Genomic DNA, 9,853 nt, shown 5'->3' with positions numbered 1-9,853 from the left:
TATTTCAGTGACCAATTAGGTAAAATTGACGTTACAGAGCCCTTGCAATTTGATTTCCCTTTTCCTCCCCTTCTGCATCTCGGGGGAAAAAAACAAACCATCGTCATCATCATCGCCATTGTCACTGCCATTGTCTCCCTCATCCAGGAAATCATCAATACCATCTTTATTCATAAAGCATGTGTTGTGGAAAACACATGCCACAACCACAACAATCGGTACATCCTTAATTTTTTGTTTCAGCATGGATGTTTTGAGCTTCTGAAATCTGTTTTTCAGGAGTCCTAGTGATCTTTCAACCACCATCTGGGTTGAACTGTGAATGAAATTGTAGTGTTGTTGTTGTCTTGTTAGGCGACCAGTGTCTTTATAGGGTGTAAGAATCCATGGCTTAAGTGGATAGGCAACGTCACCTATCTAATGAGAGTTACCGGGAAATAGCAGGTCTCTGCCTCTCTCAGCATCAACAAACAGTGGGGAATTTCTTAACACCCAGGCGTCATGGACAGACCCTGGAAAGCCACAGAAAACATCTATAAACTTTATGTCCATGTCACACACAACCTGTAGCTGTACAGAATGAAAACTCTTTCTGTTTATGTACTGTTCTGGATCTTTCAGGGGGGCTTGAATCGGGATATGGGTACCGTCAATAGCGCCCATTATACCGGGGAATCCCCTTTGTTCTTCAAACTTTTGAATGGTGTTTCTTGCGTCGTTCCCTTCTGGGAGATGAATGAATCTCTGTGCCAAGTTGTTCGTTATAGCTGCACAGACTCGCATGTATATCTCATAACAAGTTGATCGAGAAATGTCAAATCGATCCGATACCAATCTAATACATTCCGGGTTCGCTAGCATCCAAATGGTAATGAGGATTTGCTTCCCAAGTTCAACTGGTGCTCTGCCTCCATGGTCATGAGCTTGATAAGGGATCATCTCTGGACAAACGTGAAGCAGACCTTCAAGAAAAGCAACACTCTCTCTACTCATCCAAAAATGACATCGAAAACAATCTGGACCATAACTTGGTACCACCACTTCAAAATATCCAATGATTCTTACTCGATTTAAAGGAAACCTGCCCTTTCCAAGCACAGCAAGCAGCAGAGCATCATCCGAGTCACTATTACCCATTTCCTGCACTTCTTGTTCAATCGTCCTGTCAAACAATTCTTCAAAAAGAAGAACTGTCGACATGGCCATCAGTGCCCTCTGTTCATCCGCCATTTTGAGTGTGCCAATGCATAGGCATAATTAGCACAAGATAGTCCGCTGCACACAAGAACAGTTTAGCAAATCCTTTTTCGGATTTCCCAATCGAACGACAAAAAGGGAAATCCAAAAAATCCGGATTTGGATTTCTTAATTGAAATCCACCCTGAGGACGGATAACATTACCTCCCTTGCATCCGGTGAAACATGGGGCGCTGCACTGAAGGAACATATATGAAGTATTTTGAGAAACCTTCATAAAACCAAATTCTACTACATTCTTTCTATAGGAACCAGTGGTTATGGCTCTTACAACACTGATCATGACCAATGATTACTAAGTAACACTTTCTACACATTTCAAAAAGGGCACAAATGAAAATACTTTGGCTCTGGCTTAAGGTCCATCTTTAACATATATTTCTCAATATACTGCGGGTTCATCAATGGAAAAAGCTCTCACGCTGGACCTCGGGGAGTACGTGTAAACAACTTCTTTTCCATGCAAGTAATAAGTACAACATTTGTACCATGCAGGTAGGAGATTGATTAATAAGATATTAATAAACTCTTCCAATTGGCAATGTTTTTCCGCATAAATGCTTATGTCGGTACCACATAGAAAACACACAAAGGGTAATGGGCAAAATTCTGGTGGCAGGGAAGCGCTTACATCTAGGGATAAGGGGACCAGGAGAGAAGCCCTCCTGGGGGCAGACAAGATCGAGTGGTACCAGGGGTAGCCACCCTGGACAGGAATCCTGATCAGTCTCCGGGGGTGAGGCCCATATCCCCCAGTACAGGAACTGAGGGGAACCAGGAGGGGTGGCCCTCCTGGGTGGAGTACAGATCAGGTGGGACCGGGGGTCCACACCCTGGAGTGGATATTTTTCCGGACCTGTCTCCAAGGGCTAAGCCTTACTGTGGGGTAAAGTGCAGCCAGGGGTTGCACTTCCCTGCCACTCATTTTATTTGGAAGCCAGACAGCAGTTTCATCTCCCTGGAACCTAATGAAGGAATGAGACCTAGTGGAGTATAACACCATAATATAAATGATTAATCTTAAGGATACATATATATAGGGGAAAAAGGTAATGATCTGCTTAAAATACATTCTGGTCGTGCTAAATACTGCTACTCTGCAACTCTGCCAGCCAATATTGGAATATGCTCCTAGAGGTACTTAGAACTGCTGAATCATTACATGTTTTCAAATCAAAAATTAAGAGCATTAATAATAGATAATAAATGCTGCTCCTTTGTAATTAGTTTTAATTATCTCTAGGTACTGTAGACACACTGTATAAAATAATTGTCTTGTTTCTGCATTATCTTAAACTTGTACATAATATATAGTATTACTTTATTCTAATTACCATTGTCATTTATATTCTATTTGTTTTTGCTATACCTTCGGAGATATGAGCATTAGTTGATGCTATCTTTTGGAATTCGAAGTGAGATAAAGATTTTGATTTGATTTGAAATATATAGGGAACATAAGAAGTAATCGAAGAACTGAACAAAGGTTCCAGTCAGGAACAAAGGGGTGGGTGGGAGGGAAAACACGCTGTTGTGAATGAACCGAAGCTCTAAACGAACTGACTGGGAAAGGACAGTGTACGGCAAAAAGAGGAGCACACGTGCATGATAAGCATGTGATAATATGAATGGAACCTTTGTGGAGTCTAGTAATATATCATGCTACATTACAGTGGACTTTGCCAAAGAAGAAGGATACATTGTAATCAAACAACTACTTAGTGTTCATTGTTCTTTCTTGTACTTTGAACTAGTATCTACCATTACTGAGTACAAAAGCTTATACAAATGTTGCACGTTGTGTGACATAAGCACTGAGATATGATTGTTACTAGTATGTCCTAAGTGTGCTTTCATGGGGGATCATTCTCAGGTTTATTAACAACAGTTCATGCTACCATAAACTTGAACTAGAAAGGATTTTTATAAAACAGCGACATAATTTATAATTATTACAAGTGTTCATGAAAGTACATTAAGGGCGACCTCAGTTATTTGTGATGACATACGAGACTAAAAATGTACAATCTTGACGACCATCATGCCACATGCCTATATCCTCTGAGTGGAATCCAAAACAATTTTTTTCCCTTTAAGTTGCTGACATGTCAGCAAGTTTATAGACATTTTTATAGTTACAATTTTTATTTTGGTATGATAACAAAATAGCAATGAAATATATAGTAAATAAATGCAAGACAATTTAGAAATAGTCTTTTTAAAAAAATGTTTCATGTTAATTACTACTAATAAGAAAATTCCTGCACCTCAAATTAGCTAACAGCTACAGCAGCTGCAGAAAATGGGCTTGTATGATGTGTTTGATTTTTAATTTTAATTTTTTTGATTTTAATTTTTTAATTTTTGATCTGTTATTATCATTCAATACCTCTATCAAACTTCTTCAAATTTTCCATAAAATTCATTATGTCTCTGATGACATCTTCACTGAGAACAAGCTGGTTATCATGATCCTCATTTACTGTCTCTTGCTCTTGACCATCTGGTTCTTCCAAGTTGTCTCTCAATCCACGTGCTGTGTACAAATGAAGATAAGAAAAGAATAAATAATATTGCCCCTTCTACCACACCCACCCCCCTCCACTACACACATTTTAATGAAACAACCATAAATTAAATATCAGACTATACAACGTATGTAGTTGCAGGAGACATAATAAGCAACTCCAAATTATTACTAGCCTTCTTCCATCTGGTCGATGAACTTGTTGCTGAAACATGTTTTGGGTATTTTATACCCTTTACAATTCAGCGACTTTTCAGTCTTTTGTAGTATATCTCCTGTGGTGGCTGCTCCATCGACAGCAAACAATGAACTCTCTGTCTTCGCCTTTTCAGAGCCGGTTGCCTTCTGAATCTCCTCAGGAATTTCCTAATCAATTAAAGAATGGATAGGGTTAACAATTTTAACCTGGTGCAACAAAACATTATCCAATAACAAGGATATGAAACACTGTCCCAAAAAACTATTTCTCAAGAGGTGATCACAAGATTGGAGAAAAATGACAAAAAAGTCCTGTGAAAAGTGAAGACATGGGCAATCGATAAATGCAAAGAAGTAATGTTGAACTTGTTCATTTGAGAAACTTAAGCGCAAAGAGTGGGAACAATTGGAAGCACAAAACCTGCGCTCCCTCTCGCCCTCTCTCACTCCCTTGCAGCCCCACCCAATTTCCTGCTGCTTTTGCTTTTTTTCTTCCGCTTGGTGAGCATGTCTTGCTCTTTCTTGGTCGCTTTATTTTACACATAGCTTCTTAGGCAGGTCATCTGCTTGGCAATTAAGAAGGAAGAAATTGTGGACACACTTGGGCTTTTACAGAGCCATGGATATATGCTATGGTAAAAGGCCTTAATTAACTGTGGAAACAAAGAATGTAACGGTAAACAAACTTCCCCATGATGAAACCTTCTTGCCAGTGGTAACAATTAGCAGATGTTTTCTACATATACAAAAATGTCAATCAAGTGGTCGCGTCTTTTCATTTTGTTACATCGTGACTGATGAAAATTCATGTGGTTCAAGTCTTGATAATAAAACATGAGTGAATGAGCTTGTTGTTTAGCTTTTCTTTAATTTTCTGCAAGAAAGAGATACATAAAAATGTTGCCGATAGCCTTGCTTGAAAATGATGTGGAGATGTCAATTGGCTCAGAAACAACCAGCTGGCGTTTGAAGAACGACAGGCATTTTATCCAAGGCGTCATCCCAAGTATGACTTTGAGAAAATATTATCAAAACACATTCTTGTCCAAGTTGGATGACTGGAATTTCACGCTAAGTAACTAAAGCCTTGAATATGCTCCTCTTTCATCTCAGCTTAGCAGTGTAACTAAAAAAGGGATGTATTGTCTTGGTTCAAATTCGCTTACCTGGTCTCTAGGGTGCCTCATACTCTGGTAGAACACGATACCACCCAGTGGCCTTCCCTTTCTACAGTCTCATCCCCTTCCTCGAATACCAGCTCCCCTAGTAGTTTCAAAGAAAAATCCCCAAATTCCTGGCATTGGTGGGGTAGAACGATAAACGTTTTTCCTTCCTCGATGACAAATGTTCCTCGAGGTGCCGGTTGCTATAAAGAGATGATCGAGAAAAGGGTTGCTTCTCAGCAGATCATTTTGTTCATAACAACCCATTATTCATTCTCATGTACCCTTTCACATTATTCACATTGAAAGGCTTGCTTGCACAGTACATATCAAATCACAGCGTTAAGTACACATAGAGTTTTCTTACCCTGGCACTCCTTTTTGAACGTTCTCTAGCTCCATCCATCACGACAACTGACAGCACTAAGATGACTCCTAAAGAATATACCAGGTAAAAGTTCATCCTATATTAGAATACAATGCTTTTCTGTCTTGCATGGACACTGGCAATTAAGTTGTCAATCAACCTCTGTTGTCTGCTTTGTCATCACCTGGCAACATTGGAAAAACTGAAAAATAGGCGAGTCTATGCCAACAACACAGTCGTAGGTGTTGCAGATACATTTTAGGGCAATACACATTTTCCTTGACTTTTTTTTTCGTTGTTGTTGTAATGAAGATGAGATGAAGTCAGCTTTTCCATTAGCTGTTTTGTTGTAGATTAGTGCATTTTCACACGTACACAACTTATTAACTGTGGTGTTTCCGACGGGTCTGGACAATGGGGCCTTCATATACCAATGTATACTACCCTAGGTGCTAAGAATACCTCTAGCATCCAGAGTAAGATTGCTTGCCTAAATACTTAAAAACACGACAAAAGGTGACAATAATTTGTCTAGTGAAGATCACTTGCCGTATCCGTGCGATTATAATCTATAATTCAAATGTCAAATGAGCTATCAAAAATTTTTGACCAATTTGATAAATGTAATAATTTAAAAGCCAACCCCAACTCTCCCAGCCCCTCCGATCCCCCCTTCTAGCCTCAGCATGTGATTATCTTCTACACGTAGTCGTTATTCTTTGTTGCCTTAGTTGTAGCAAAATAAACAGCGAATGCTGGTGACTTGTTGGGGGCTTGATGATGAAGCCTGTTTAGTATTACAAGACACTTTATTAAACCAGACACCCACAGGCACAAGCGTCATAATAAAAGATATAGTAAGCTGTTTTTCAGCAGCATCTTGAAACTAGAAACAGCGCATTTCAGTGAATGGTCATTCTTGTGACTGGGTATGTGTCAATAAGGGGACAACACAAGGAGGTGTGGGGGGTCCATATTTATTTAATGTTTTCCTCAATGACGTGGAGGTTTTTATGAATGACACGCCCATGCTTTTCAAATATGCTGACGACTCTACTATAGTAGCTCCCGTATGGAAGGATTCAGACACGTCAGCAGACCTGGTAAATCAGTTTCCCAGTTGGAGTATGAAAAATTAGATGCTGTGTAATCCGAGCAAGTGTAAAGAACTGATATTTAGAAAGAAGGAAAGTAGCAGTACACGCCATCATTACGCTCATATCAATAACATTCCTCAATGTGGTAGCCTTGTATTGCTCGGACTGACTTTTCAGCCTAATCATAAATTTAGCGAGCACGTCAGACTCAAGCTTACAAAAGCTAATATATAGATTTAGCCAGGGCTAAAAGCGAGGCTCCCATTAATAAATTTATAATTTAAATCAAACAATAAACTTGTATTCCACAATTCAGTTAACTTTAGAGCACATTTGTGTGACTTTTCAGGGAAAGGCTAATTGATTTTACAAAAAAATAATTTGCAAACAGCCCAAGAGTGAACCAAATCGCACATCGAGTTGGCTCTTGATCACAGCAGATTAATTAGGCCTGGAAAAAACATTCTGGCCGAATTTTTTGCGTTCGACAAGTTTATTTTACAAAATCTTGCCAACAAATCTGGGTGCGTGTAAACCAACCTTTTATATCATTTATACATCACATCTGAGGTGAAACAGTACTATAAGGCACTGTTTTTATCATACAGACCCCGGAAAACAGAATGCAGTATTTCACAATATTGCAATACAAATTGCTCTTCAGGACGATCGAAGCACGCGTGGGCTTTAGCCATAAACCATTGAAAAAATTTTCAAAATCATCTATACGGCCAGCCGGTTCTGACTTTTACAGTGCTAGCAGTGGCGAGTATTTGAACGAACATTAACAGAGTTGCGCTTCAACATAATAAAGAATCTATTATGTTTATTTTTTATTTTAAAACGGTTTAACGCACGGCATTTTGAGTACTCCGGGAAGCGTTGTTTACTGAACGACTGAAAACAATCGGCACGACGATTGAAATTACAAGAGAGAGTACTAACAGTCAATAAAACAAATATAATTCTGTACAACTTATACAGAGACGACAATTTTCATTCAGGAAGACAAGTATTAAAGTGTCTCTAAAAATCCTGAGTCTTCGAACTTAAAGCTGAAGTTTATGTTTTAAGCCGGCTTCCCGGTGTTTGCTTTTTTCAAAGACGAACTCGAGGCAAGAAAACCGCTCAAACCTTTCTTTTACAGCCAGAATTATAACTAAATATTCTTTGAAACGTTTTCTTTTTTATTTGCGGTGAGAAAATGTCTAAAGGTTTTTTAAAGATCTGTAAGCTTATAACAAACCTGATACTCGGTCAGATCATTGTCTCAAATATTACAAAAGTGCATAAACAAAATAGCCGCATCAACTACGCTCGACTTCATTAAATTAGGAATAAAAAACAAACATCAAATACAATAATTACTTAGGCTTACCACTCGAGATGCAGCTCCTGAAAGGTATCAAGTAACGCCAGTATCGCTTCAGACTTTGCAACCCTCTTACGCATTAAGCAAGATGAAAACGAAAACGATGCCATCCGACTCAATCAAAAACCCAATAAACAAACTGGCCATGAATAACAGAAGACTCCTGATAGCAGCTGAATTTCATTTTGTACATCCAGTGGAAAAAGAAAGTTAAAAACATCACAAGTTGACACAAAACTCTGTCAGCTTCAGCTGTCAAAGTAAACAAGATTCAAGATGCTGCATAAATTTTCCGCATGAACTCATCTGTCAAATTTTGACCAATCAGAGCATAAAAATTGGACGTAGAGCGTGACCAACGCGTGAACATGGCGAGAAAAGCCAAAAGAAACTGTCTTCCCTGCCTGTAGCAGCTGGCTGAATTTTCACGTCCGAGGTCAGTTTGAAATCAAAATTTTAATTGTGCGGCACATAAACACAACATATTCATATGAATTTAAAAAAAAATTAAACTTGAGCCTGCGATCATTTGAAAACCAGTACCTTGTCAGCAGATAACTTCAAAAAAACACTTGACCTCGATGGGTCGACACCTGAGCCTGCGATATAGTCAAGTGATACTGGTCAGCGATACCTTGTTTTGACAGCTGTCAATGGATCACAACATTGACGTGTATCAGTTTTCCTGTGCTCCGATCCCAAACTAGCTAGAAAGTATGAGACTGAGCATTGATCGCAATCTAGTAAAGTAATTAACTGGTCAGCGGACAGCTTTCAAATAAATCACGTCACCTCAATGAGTTAAGCCCGCGATATGGTCATGGGATACTGGTCAGTGGCTATCCTGTTTTGACAGCTGTCAATTGACCATATTGTGAATGTCCAATGTAAAAGATGTGGACTTGGCAAGACACGCCTGAGATACCCCACCCGTACAATCCGTAGACGCGTACGTACGTACGTACGCTCGGTCAATCACGTGACAACCAAAGGAAAAGAGGTTGACCATAATCTATGGGTATGGGGCTCTGTCCCACGTGCGCGAAGCGCTCGTGGGAGCCCCGCTAACAAGTGTCTTCACATTCTCAGAACTCTACGAAAGGAACTCTTTAGGCAGAAGGAAATAGATCACTTGTTTAAAACCCTAGTTCTTCCCATTCTCACATATGCTCTCGCTGTGTATGGCGCTTCTGATTCTGATTTAAATGTTATACAGCGTTTTTTTTGCCATAAGCGTCTTTTTACCTCTCAAACCGTCAGCATCTTTAATCTTTTAGAACAGCAAGATAAATCCGCTTTCAAAAGAGCTATTAATAATCATATGCTAGGTACGATCATTCCCAAAGATAAAGAATTAGTATATAATCTGCGTAGGAGCAGGTGTCACCTTCCTCAGATAAAAACGGAGAGATACAAGAAAACGTTTGTAAATAGACTTATTTTTAAATATAATTTAGTATAGTATTATTCTATCTTATATTACTATGGTATTAATTCTACCATTTCCGGCCCAATATATTGTTACTAGATAACATCATGTGGTAGTGACCATGACGCACACATGACCTGGTGGTATTGTGCAACCATGTATTGTCTGTCTATCTGGTTGCACTTGGCCTCCCACGACAATCGAACCATTGTTGAGATACACCACCATACGTCCTACAAGAAAAACATGGTAATATTAATTCAATATCAACTGACATACTATTGCCACTGGAAAAATTTGGGTAACATGATGAACTTCACATGCTCATATTTGTACTTTTCTGTTTAACTAATTTGCACCCCACTGTACAGACATAAATGGCATATACTTTCGATAATTACTTTTATGAGCTACATTACCAACCTGATTCACACGGAAAAGAT

Source organism: Porites lutea, chromosome 3 (assembly GCF_958299795.1).
Source record: "Porites lutea chromosome 3, jaPorLute2.1, whole genome shotgun sequence".
Classification (NCBI taxonomy): Eukaryota; Metazoa; Cnidaria; class Anthozoa; order Scleractinia; family Poritidae; genus Porites; species Porites lutea.
Note: the sequence above shows the minus strand (reverse complement) of the source record.